Source organism: Melopsittacus undulatus, chromosome 1 (assembly GCF_012275295.1).
Source record: "Melopsittacus undulatus isolate bMelUnd1 chromosome 1, bMelUnd1.mat.Z, whole genome shotgun sequence".
In the NCBI taxonomy this organism is placed as follows: domain Eukaryota; kingdom Metazoa; phylum Chordata; class Aves; order Psittaciformes; family Psittaculidae; genus Melopsittacus; species Melopsittacus undulatus.
In genome coordinates, this window is record NC_047527.1 from 52,756,409 (window position 1) to 52,769,304 (window position 12,896).

Below are 12,896 nucleotides of genomic sequence, written 5' to 3' on the forward strand. Positions count from 1 at the left end.
ACTGCCTTTGGTCTTTCTGCTACAAGCCCTACAATAGGTCTTCTGCCACCCCAAAATGCTATTCCCCTGCATCCCAGGTATCTCATATTCACAGTGGTGGCTGTCACGGGACAGCCCTGGGAGGGGCTCATTTCTGTGGGTACCATATTGGAGTTCCTCCACTTACCACTGTGGTGCTGTGCTCATTTGGGCTCATGGAGTGGAGTGTTGATCACATAACCTAACATTTGGCTGATGATAATGTCAGTTGGATTTTGCAAAGGAAATACTTGTGCCAAGATTTGCCACATGCTCTTGGCATGGTATCTTTCACCAGGCAATACATCATTAAAATTTGTCTGCACAGGAAAACATACTTTGATACAAGATGTTGCAAGGAACAAAGCAAATCCCTTTTTCAGACAAATCTAAGATGTAAGGCTACCAAGACCAAAGTTTTCTGACATCCTCTTAACTTCTTAAGTATTTTTAAAGTTTCTTCTTGCTGCAAGGATTTTGGAATCGTAACTCCACAGTAGTGCACATGGGAGCTGTACAGGCAGAATTCAGTGTCAAGACAGCTCTTTTGGTTCTCCTTCTATGTGATACATCATATAAATAACAGACTTTTCCCACCAAAGGGACTATCTAATCTACTTTTTTCTAGGCTTTCCTTTATATATTCAGGTTCTTTTTATATCACATGGGTGTTTCAGTATGTGGCCAACTAGTTTCTTTCATAAACACACCTCCTTTTGACTGCTGTGTACTCCTTTATGGTTAATGAGAATTACATAGTATATCTACAGTTATCCCAGAATAGTACAGCCCATGTAGGCTCTCATCTCCCCAAGACAAACTCAACCCCAGAACTGGCTTTCTTGAAGTAGGAGTGTCACTGAGAGGGAATGGGAAGGAATCATTCATTAACACAGCTCTGCCTTTTTCCCCCTTTTTTCCTCTCAAAATGCTTTCTAATGCTTCCTTCCATTATTGTTTTAGTATGTTTATGAGGGTCAGGTACATCAGCAAGACTGAAATTCAAAGCAGAGAGCTTGCCACTTTAGCCTCCTTACTTTGACTTTAAAGCAGTAAGAATTTACAGAGTGAATGTGGGGCATGGAGGGTGTAAGAAAGTGCCTCAGTCTGTGTAAGTAGGCCTCAGACCACAGTAAGTTTTGTAGGTCAGAAGTCATCCAAATGTGTTTCACACTGCAGTAAATTTCTATTGTCAGCACTACACACAATCACTTGTTTGTCTTCAAAAAAATGGAGAAGATTCATTCTGGGCTCATTAGATGATGGGCCTATTGTGTGTGAACTTGTGTTGGCAACCGCCTGTGATAATACTCTTCAGAGTCAAGAGCCTCTGGCGACTATCACTTCAAGTGGAGATCCTCACACGCAATCATCTCAAATTACTATAGGATGTTACTGAAATAACCTTGCTCTTCTTTGCCAAAAGCAGCAGCGTTTGGGTTACAAAACCCCAACATTAGTGGTGACGTTAAGTTAAATAAGTAAGCCCTCGCTGTTAAACTGTTTCTTCTGGATGGGAGGAGGTAAACTGAAGTTGCATGGTTATGTAATACATTGTGAGGACAGTATCTCTGTGCTCCAACACTAATCAGAGTGTTTACAACTCTCCCTTTTGTATTTCCTACTGAATAGCACAAATTCCTGTGGGGGACCTCTTGCATTACTGCAGGAGGTTGCACAAAGAGCCCATTTGACAGGGACTAAGCAGCATTGAATCTCGAGTGAATAAATGAAGCAGGTGGCACACTGCCACAGTATTAATGTGTCCAATCACCCAGGGATTATGTTTGAGGCTGTGGGAATGAATCGGTCTGTTTTTTACTGAAACAAATTCCCTTGTTGATGAGGAATCCTGAAAAGGATTCAAATTATGCAGGTGCTTAACATAACACAAACTCGCATTGTAAAAGTCAGAGAATACAAAATTTAACACCACTGTAAACAGGATGCATGTGGAGATGGGGATGTGTTTCTTGGCACAGGTCACATCCAGAGCATTTCTCCACTTTCTTGTATTCCAGAGAGTGGTAGAGACGAGCGGGTAAGGATTCAAGATCAGATTCATTATGCAAGATGAAACTGAAACAAATGGCTGCTAAACGGAGAGGTCACAAGCAACGTTATTCATGAGGCAGGCTGGATGCAAACACCTAGAGAGCTGTGTCAGCCCTTGCGTTGGTACTGACTGGTTTTGACGTTTGCTGGCTTCCCACCGTTACAAATCTTGCCTCACAACGGATTTAGTCATACACCGCTTCAGTCACGGCTGATGGTTACAGTCCCTGGTACGTCAGCTCAAGAGAACTGTCGGCTCCCCGCCCGTCCTCAGGAACCTTCACGGAGCTGTTGTACTGGTGTTTGTCGCCGGGCTCCCCTCAGGCCGCCCCTCGCTGGCCGGAGCCAGCCGCAGCCCCCACCAGCAAGCGGATCCTCACTGCCCTCCCCCGGCCCTTAGGGCTTCAGGAAACGAGGGCGAGGGGCGAGGGCTTCGCTTGTCACCTGGGAGTTGTAGTCCGGGGGTGGCCTGGGCAACCCCCCCCGGTGGGGAACTACAGCACCCGTCATGCCTTGCGTGCAGGACGGCTCTGCTCCCCGCCCTCACAGCATTGCGCCTGCGCAGAGCCGCGCTCCTCCGCAGTCTGGGAGGGGCGGGGGGGGCTGGCCCTTCGGCGCACGCTCCCCTCTCGCCCCCGGCCGCCGCGAGCCCCGGAGCGAGGCGGGTGGCGCCTGCGCGGTGACGAGCTCGCGCCGCTACGCGGCCGTCCTTTGCGAGGCCGGGCGGCGGAGGTGGAATGGGGCGCGAGGCGGGGCCCCGGGCGTGAGGCCGAGGTGGAGCCGCTGTGCCGGCAAGCGGGACCCCGGCGGTGAGTGCCCGCGGGTGCAGGGACACGGCCCGGCCCGAGGGGGTGCGGAGCCCGGGGCGGGTGAGGGGCGATAACGAGGGGTGCGGAGCAGCCCCCAGGCGCGGCTGCCGGGTGGGGGAGGGGCCGCCCCGGGCTGCCCGGAGCTTGGGGGAGGGGAGGGGCCGCTGAGGACTCCGCCTCCCCCACCCTGTTCCCGGCTCGGCAGGCCCGGGGCACTCCTCTCGGCCTTCCCGCTGCGGGATCAGCTCCCTCCGGTGGCCCGGAACAGCCTGGTCCTTCCCGGCCCGGCGCGTCCCAGCAGCGACTCTTCGGAGGGCTGCTCAGGAGCGGAGCCCGGCCCCTGTGCCTTGCTTGCCGGCCCTCATGGGGACCGGCGGCGGGGACCAGGCTTCTCGTCCGCCCGGGTGTCTGGAACGTTGATGGGCTTTGAATCGTGCGAGTTCACTGTAGCTCAGGCGCAGTTAGAGGTCTGCTGTGGTTTAGCTTTCTGTGAAGTTGCTTTGGGGTTGGCTTTCGAGGGGGTCATGGGGTTTTACTCATTTACCTTCACCTAGAGGTCACATCTTGAAAAATAGAAAACTTTTACTGCATCTAGTATGTTTAACAGGTTTTAAGGATGCTGTGTTTTCTACCTATAATGGTGTTTAGAAAGTATGTGTTACCATTCATCATGTCAGCATGTGATTTGTGAGTAAAGAAGCAGACCTGACTTTTAAGTGCTTATGCCTGTCAAAGGAAACAAAAAAAATAAAAATGCCAGCAACCCGTACTGATAATCTGACAGTATTTGTTCATGAGGATGCTGTGGTTTGGACACATACCTCCCAACCTGGTGTCCCTGAGGCTAGTGATCGTTCTTAATGAGCAGTAATAAAACATAATAGGCTAAGAAGGCCTTTTTACCAGACGAATTTGTGCAAGTCGTTTGTTCCAGCACAGCAAACCAGCCATAACTGCATTCTCATACCTATTTCTAATCTGGAAAACCCTTGAAATGCTTGCCATGCATGTTTGGCATGCACTCAGAGCTGATGTTAAGGTCTCTTAGGTATGATGTAGGACTGTAATGGATGTGAATTTATTAGCAAGCTTAGAGAAAAATGGCAGAGAGGTCCTTTAGGTTTGGGTTGTGATATGATTTGAGGTGCTGCATGCAGCTTCTGGGGAATTATGCCATCCATACAGTTTCTTGGTTTATTTTAGTCCATTTCAAGTAGTTACACAGTTGGTGTGATACGTACTCTTGGGGGGCTGTTTTCTACAGAGCAGTGAAATAGGAATGGAATAAGCTTCCAGACAGCTGGAGTTTGGAGTGTTTACTACTTCCAAGTGCTTGAAATTTACTGCCCCCACGCCCCCCAATTGCTGTAATGTTCTAGGTCATAAGTATAGTGTTTATTATGGAGAAGCAGGGAACTTTACATTCCCTGTTATAGTTATCCATCTGATTTTTAATTTGAGAAAATAAGTTGTGTTCTTTTAATCTTCCCACGTCAGAAATAGAGGATAGGCATAGCTGCCTCAATTTTTTAATACTGAGGGTGCATCTATGGCATTATTCTTAGTTATGGTGTATTCAGGGATGGAGGGCATCAATTTCTGTGATTTGGTTTGGGCTTTTTTTCCTCAGAAATAAGGATTCCACTGTAAACCCTCTGGTGTAATTGTAGTTATACAGGCAAGAAAACTGTTGTTTTTTTCCTGTAGGGTGGCATATTTCCATTTCTGTATATGCACATCTGTGTTGCCTTGGTATTGCAATAACTGCATTCTGCCTTCAGAGCTTCATGGCTTAATTCTGTAGATGTACTTAAAGCAAAACCACTGTGCATATGGAGTGCCTCTAAAACCTTGAAGTTCTGATCTCACTTGTACCCTTTAGGCATTTCCCTAATAGGTTTTAGCTGTATTTTCTTACAGAAAAGGTTTGAACATTTTCTGAATAAATTGGTATTTCTTACAAGCAGTTTTTAGACTACCATGGAAGATGCTGCTGTTCAGCAACAAATGCAAATCTGCTCTTCTTCTGTAAAGCATGGTGTCACGTAGCTGGCCTCAAAATGCCAAAATAAAGTATAGTATGACATTTGCCTTCAGTTTATTGTTTGTCTATTATAATCTACTAAGATTTTATCAGAACCAGTGCATCTGCTTATTATGACTCAGTGAATGATTTACTATCCTTAAAACTAGTCATGATTTGCCATGTGCCTGCTTCAGATTTTCATCTGAAGAATTAATTGCTTTTTCTGCTGTTCACATGAGCCTAAAAGACAATAGTTTTCGAATTGTTGCTTAAAAAAATACATCAAAGGAGCACATCATTGGGCTGAGAGTAGCCTGTGGGAGGCTTGCACTTTGGCTGCATCTTGGTGTTGAGAGGTGCGTGCTGTACAAATAACGTGTCTTCTGCCTTGTCACAGCCAAAACTGGAAAGGTAAGGATTTGGGTTGATTTTAGAAAAATTAAGGTTATGACTCCTTTCCTGTCCATACTTATCCTTCCCATACTGGGCATCCCTCACCTTTTGGACTTGACATCAGGGAATACAGACTTGATTGAAGCTGTGCAGGTACAGTAGAATGAAAGAGCCTTTGATGTTGGCAGCAACAACAGCAAGCCTTTATCTCTGAAGCTGAATAACAGCAGGGATCTGTAACTCACTGCTTCCAGTTTGTTTTCAGGCTGCAGCAGAAAGTGGGGGATGACTGCTTACTTAGGGCAGCTGTTGGGAAGTGGAATGGGGAGGGATAGATATAATTGCCTGAGTAAGGAGTGGTGATTCAGTAAATAGGTTCAGGCAACACTCAGCTCTAGTATATCTGAAGAGGTTATAGTTTATTCTGTCATGTTACTAGAAGATAATGTATTAGGAAAAATATTTATTTAGGTTTCATCAGTAAAGTGCTGTGTTTTCAACCAATAGGGAAGAATTTGTGAAGAAGATAAATACAAATTACAGTGGCTTCAATGGCTCAGGTAATTTACTAAGGTAAAGACCAAAGTTAACACCTAAACAAAATATGTCTGTTCATAAATATTTGGGAACTATAACTGGGGTCCTTAGTATTGTTTATTAGTAGTTGTGCATTGAAAAAGCAGAAGGCATCTTTTTTTCTTGTCTAATCTATGCGTGGGACACTGAGATCTACCAATGTGAAAACATGAGATCACAGTGTTTAGGAGTGATCGGTTCACTGCCTACAAGTAGTATTTCCTTTGGTAAGTAAATAAGATGTATTCAGATAGAGAACATGGTTTAGTATTTTTCCCTTAGGTAGCTTTTGTAACACTAAGGAAACAAAAATACAGATAATGAGCATGTCCCAGTTTCTTCCAGAAGCAGCTTGGCATAGCATCCTGACTAAAAACATAGCAACTAGTTATTTAATAAACACAGAATTCTAGAACAATAAAGAAAAAGTGCTTATCAGTTGCTAAAACAATAATAATGTAAATCTGAGTAAGTGTACTGAGATGTTTATTAGCACAAACTCATGTGGTATGTAGCCCAATTTAAAAAAGAAACATTAGTAAGAAGGTGTTCTGTTTAGTCTTAAATAATCAAATTTAGTATTATTTTCTATGCGCAGAATTAAGTCTTGCAAATGTTCTAATATAATTGAAGAGCATGGTGTAAGTCCTTCATCCTCACTGGTGTGCCCTTAACTATTAATAGTTTGTCATCTGTCTGTTTTGAGTGTGGGAAGATATGTAGAAACACAAACCTGAAGCAATCAGTGCTACTATAAAAAAAATCTTTAAAAAAAGGTTTGCAGTCCTTGGTGTTAATTTACTGGATGACCTTGTAGGCAATCCCTCTCTTGGTTCAGCTGGACAACTGCCTTTTTCCTAGAGGAAGCAGGGAATGGCTTAATGATTCTTGCCAGTTACAGCCCAACATGCAGCTCTGCACTGGGGAAGAGCTTGCGTTAGTGAGCAGAGATGTACTACTTTAGCTTATGAGTGACAGACACTTTTTCAAAGGAGTAGGTGCTGCCCTCTACTTCAGTGCAATGGAAGGGGCAGCTTTGCAACTAGGAGCAGATTTCTCATTTCAGCACTGCCTTCCTTATTGTCCTTGCACACAAGCAGCCGAGCTTTTTTAAACTGACTATTTTGGTCTCTGGAGGCATGCAAGGAAAGAAAGTGGTGGATGCTTGTGTGAGGTGGGAAGGGGCCAGATGGCTGCTATAGAGGAAGAGTATGGAGCCAGTGCTCAGTGGCCAGGCTTGACAATCCAAATCAGAATGCAGGTTTGGGCCAAACTGAAAATTGTTTTAAGGAAAATAAACTTGATTTCAGATTGGTTGTTTTGTACATTTGCTAACAGTGAATAACTCCTCACTCAAGTAAGTTCACATAGTTACGTACAAATAAAATGTAATTTTGTTTATTTTCTGTCCTCTGTAGTATGAAAATTTCACACGTTCCTATGATCTAGCTTAAGTCAGCTCATGGAGTTCGCTTCCTGTTTTACAGTTTCAGTAGGACCGCGTGGCTTTTCTGTTAGGAGTAACTGACCTTCATGCCAGAAGACAGACATCTGGCAGAAGGAAACTCTTGGGACTGAACATGCATCTCTGGTACTACCGGACCTTGAGCTGCATATATGGCTTTTAAAAACATAATGTATGGTAACAATAGTGTTAACTGGACACTTGTGAGAAAAGAGCTATCATGGTGAAAAAAAATTGCTGCTTCTCTTTTGCACAAAACAATTTAGTAAGAATTCTGCAAGGATATCACTTCTCTTGAAAACCATACCTAACTTTTTAAAATAGGAGATTCACATATTAGTTAGAATTAGAATTAGATTTTTTTTTTTTTGCTATAGTAACTTTCAATGAACTTTACTATGTTGTTTGCCCTGTGAACTAGGCTTATTGCTACTTTGGCATTTCTAGCCTGTTCAGGTGTGTTTTTTAAACACAAGCAACACCTGTGAAGGTGCAGTATTTTTTGGATGTTACAGTGAAAATAAATTTTCACAGATTTATATTAGCATGAATTACATTGAATGCTAAATGTAAATCCTAATGCTAAACATGCCAGCAATGAAACTCATTTTGTAGTATTAGTAGTGATATTCTATTATGTTACTATGGAAGCCCATAACTTGTGTTTTCCTCTCTCCAATACACCCTTTTCACATGCTTAATATTCATAGAATCATAGAACAGTTAGGGTTTGAAAGGACCTTAAGATCATTTAGTTACAACCCCCCTACCATGGGGGGGGACAACTCACACAAAACTGTATCACCCAAGGCTTCATCCAACCTGGCCTTGAACATCGCCAGGGATGGAGCATTCACAACCTCCCTGGTCAACCCATTCCAGTACCTCACCACCCTCACAGTAAAGAATTTCTTCCTTATATCCAGTCTAAACCTCTGCTGTTTAAGTTTCAACCCGTTACCCCTTGTCCAGTCACTACAGTCCCTCCCCAGCATCCCTGTAGGCCCCCTTCAGATACTGGAAGGCTGCTAGGAGGTCTCCACGCAGCCTTCTCCAGGCTGAACAGACCCAACTTTCTCAGCCTCTCTTCATATGGGAGGTGCTCCAGTCCCCTGATCATCCTCGTGGCCCTCCTCTGGACTTGTTCCAACAGTTCCATGTCCTTTTTATGTTGAGGACACCAGAACTGCACACAATACTCCAAGTGAGGTCTCACGAGAGCAGAGTAGAGGGGCAGGATGACCTCCTTTGACCTGCTGGTCACACTCCTTTTGATGCAGCCCAGGATATGGTTGGCTTTCTGGGCTGTGAGTGTACACTGAAGCCAGCTCATGTTCATTTTCTCATCGACCAACACCCCCAAGTCCTTCTCCCCAGGGCTGCTCTGAATCTCTTCTCTGCCCAACCTGTAGCTGTGCCTGGGATTGTTCCAACCCAGGTGTAGGACCTTGCACTTGTCATGGTTAAACTTCATGAGGTTGGCATCAGCCCACCTCACAAGTGTGTCAAGGTCCCTCTGGATGGCATTCCTTCCCTCTAGCATATCAACAGAACCACACAGCTTGGTGTCATCGGCAAACTTGCTGAGGGCAGCGACAAAGATATTAAACAAGACCAGTCCCAACACTGATCCCTGAGGGACACCACTCATTACTGATCTCCAGCCGGACATTGAACCGTTGACCACAACTCTTTGAGTGCTACCATCCAGCCAGTTCTTTATCAACCAAGTGGTCCACCTATCAAATTGATGTCTCTCCAATTTAGAGACAAGGATGTCATGTGGGACAGTGTCGAACACTTTGCACAAGTCCAGGTAGATGACGTCAGCTGCTCCACCCCTGTCCATCACTTTTGTAGCCCCGTCATAGAAGGCCACCAAATTGGTCAGGCAGGATTTTCCCCTAGTAAAGCCTTGCTGGCTGTCACCAAGCACCTTGTTGTTTTTCATGTGCCCTGGCATGCCTTCCAAGAGAATCTGCTCCCAGATTTTGAAAGGCACAGGGATGAGACTGGTCTGTAATTCCCCAGGTCATCCATTTTCCCTTTCTTGAAAATGGGGGTTATATTTCCCTTTTTCCAGTCGTCAGGAACTTCACCTGACTGCCATGATTTTTCAAATATGATGGCCAGTGGCTTTGCAACTTCATTCGCCAGCTCCTTCAGGACCCGCGGATGGATTTCATCAGGTCCCATGGACTTGTGTACATTCAGGTTCTTAAGATGGTCTTGAACCAGATACTCTCCTACAGTGGGCCCGAGGTCTTCATTCTTACAGTCCCTGTGTCCGCCTTCCAAGACTTGGGTGGTGCGGTCAGAGCCTTTGCCAGTGAAGACCGAGGCAAAGAAGCCATTCAGAACCTCAGCCTTCTCCAAGTCCTGTGTAGCCAGTTCTCCTGAAAGTTTCCGGAGGGGGCCTACATTGTCCTTAGTCTGTTTTTTAGCCGCTACATACCTATAAAATCCCTTCCTGTTATCTTTAACATCCCTTGCCAAGTTTAGCCCCAGTTGGGCCTTAGCTTTCCTAACTTGGTCCCTAACTACCCGGACAGCATCCCTGTATTCATCCCAGGCCACCTGTCCTTGTTTCCACCTTTTATAAGCCTCTTTTTTCTTGTGAATTTTTCTCAGCAGCTCCTTATCCATCCAAGGAGGTCTCCTGGTCCTCCTGCTGCACTTCCTTCTAGTCGGGATGCAACACTCCTGAGCTTGTAGCAGGTGATCCTTGAATATTAACCAAGAGTCTTGGGCCCCCTTACCTCCTAGGGCTATATCCCATGGAACCTTGCTAAGCAGGTTCCTGAAGAGGCCAGAGTCTGCTCTCTTGAAGTCCAGGGCAGTGAGCTGACTGCATGCTCTTCTCATTGTCTTGAGGACCTTGAATTCGACCATCTCGTGATCACTGCATCCAAGACTTCCCTGGAGAGTCACATTTCCAACGAGCCCTTCGCTGTTGGTGAGCACGAGGTCAAGCAGGGCACCTCTCCTTGTTGGCTCCTCTATTGCTTGCAGAAGGAAGTTGTCTTCCACACAATCGAGAAACCTCCTGGATTGCTTGTGCTGGGCCGTACAGTCACCCCAACAGATGTCAGGGTGGTTGAAGTCCCCCATGAGAACAAGGGCCTGTGAGCGTGAGGCTTTTCCTATTTGTCTGTAGAGTTCTTCATCCACAGGTTCCTCTTGATCAGGCGGTCTGTAACATATCCCCACAGTAATGTGTCCCGTCACCGATTTCCCCTTAACCCTGACCCACAAACTTTCTGTTAACTGTCCCCAGACAGAGTTCCATACTCTCCAGCCTATCCCTAACATAAAGGGCAACTCCCCCTCCCCTCCTACCGGGCCTGTCTTTTCTAAAAAGCCTGTAACCTTCCATTCCAACACTCCAGTCAAAGGAGCCATCCCACCATGTTTCTGTGATGCCTATTATATCATAGCCCCATAGATGTGCCCACATCTCTAATTCCTCTTGTTTGTTCCCCATGCTACGGGCATTTGTATAGAGGCATCTGATCTGAGCTCCAAATGAAGCCGGCTCATTGGCTGGAGCGGCTAATATTGCCTTATGTAAGATAACTGGCAGATATTTTACTATGTTTTGTAATAATCTAACTCCAGTAGATTTTAAAATTGTGAACCAAATGCTATATAAAAGCATAATGAGGATCTGTACAAAGCCTAAAGTACCTTTCTCTTTTTTAATTGGATTTGAAGAAAAGTATCATCTGACACGCTCCTCTCTTAATTTTCAGTTGTGGTGGCTTCAAAGGAGATGCTGTTCTTTTAAGATAGCCTAAAGAGCTTTTCATATTTGATGGGATATTTTTAATTGATTAAATGGACTAAAAATGTAAGAGCTTGGTGAAAAAAAACCAACCTAACCTGATTGAATGTATTTACCAAGAAACTCCTTGGATTATTGCAGTCTAGTGGGTTTAGCTTTTCTCACTCTTTAGATGTTTTAATCTTTACAAATTCTGTAAGTTTTCTTTGTGCTGGCCACTTGCAGGCTAATCTTAGGTGAAGAGATGTTTCACAAGGCATACTTCTGAAGTCTTAATCCTGAAACTTGGGGTTGCAGTTCTCCAGAAGTTACACAACTCGTACACTGGTGATGAGGTGTGGTTTTTATCAGTCATGTTTTGAAAAGGATTTGAAAAGCTGGTGGAGGAAGTGAAATGCAGCTTTCCAGCTGAAAGAGGAGGTGATGAATATGTGGATTGTTTGTTTTCTAGATGATTCAGTAAATTGATGTGACTGACATACTAAGATGCAGATTCAAATCCAAGTTCCTCAACAAAGATAATAAAGAGGAACTAATATTCCGGCAATGACTGTCACAAATGTATCTTGGAATGTGCCGAGATCTGTGTACTACACCAAAAAGTTACACTGGTTGTTACCTGCAGCAGTCTTTTTGTGTGCTACAATTTTATGATATTTCATTTATTTTATTATTAAACTGGCTTATAGTTTTCTAGTATGGTTGTATTCTTTTGACTGTTAGCTCTTAATTACAAAATCCTTCTGTAATGAAGTTTTTAATATGCTGTTTCAGTCAGATAGACCTTGAAGACATCTGAAAGATACACAAATGCTTATCACAGAAGTTTGCAGTTAGTGTGTATCATTAGAACAGTCAGCTACAGATGTATGTTTTTGACAGGTAAATTATAAGTGGTATTTTTCAGTACTTAAGAGCAAGGATCTCACCTCAGTCTTAAAAATGCCTTATACTGTTGGAGGCTGGTTTATATTCTTTTGGGGGCAGGGGGAAGACAATGGCACTGTTTTGTCTCATGTTTATTAGGGCTTCCATTAAACTACCTACACTAATGTTATTTCATAGAATCACAGAACACTGGGTTGGAAGGGATTTTGAGGACCATCTGGTGCAACCTTTTTTGGTAAAGCATGATCTAAATTAGATGTCCCAGCACCCTGTCCAGGCAAATCTTAAAAGTGTCCAGTGTTGGGAAATCTACCACGTCCCTGGGGAGATTATTCCAAGCATTACTTGAAGAGCATGATTTTTCCCATGTAGGCAATGCTACACAACAGATTTGGGAATAACAGTCAGAACTTGTTTGGTCCTGTACTATCAGATACCAAACTTTTTTGCCAGCTGAGAAGTACACATATTTTTAATGTCTGTTTGTTATTATTCAGCTCATTTTTATTACATTGTGCAAGTAAATTAAAAACAGCAATCGGTGTGTATTTAATAAGGTAAAGGGTTTTTTATGATACTCTGAAGCTGTAGGATAGCCAGAAATTACTGCAGTAGGTGCTCCAGGCTGAGCTGAAGCTAGCTGTAGAAAATGTGAATTTTACTTTCAATTCTAAGGATGTTTATACTTTTTTTTTTCTGTAAAGCTGGTGTTTTATGCAAGCTTTCTTGTAAGGCTGTCTATGTAAATTGGCATAGCAAACAAATACTGTGAACTTGTGGGCCCTACTGCTGTTTCAGTAATCAGTAATTTAACTGATGAGTCTTCCCCATGGGTGCCACTGAAGAAGCCTTTGCTGGCTGTGGAGGCAGGTTCCTGCTTCC

General features: G+C 44.1%; 1 protein-coding gene across 1 annotated transcript in view; it reads left to right on the forward strand.

Annotated features, from left to right (window-relative positions):
• Positions 1–2,719: 2,719 nt before the first annotated feature.
• RALBP1 (ralA binding protein 1) overlaps positions 2,720–12,896 on the forward strand; it is a 37,334-nt gene continuing 27,157 nt past the window's right edge. Inside the window, exon 1 of the mRNA XM_034061255.1 lies at positions 2,720–2,882. The gene's annotated coding sequence lies outside the window, so the exon portion shown is untranslated. The remainder of the gene's footprint in view (positions 2,883–12,896) is intronic.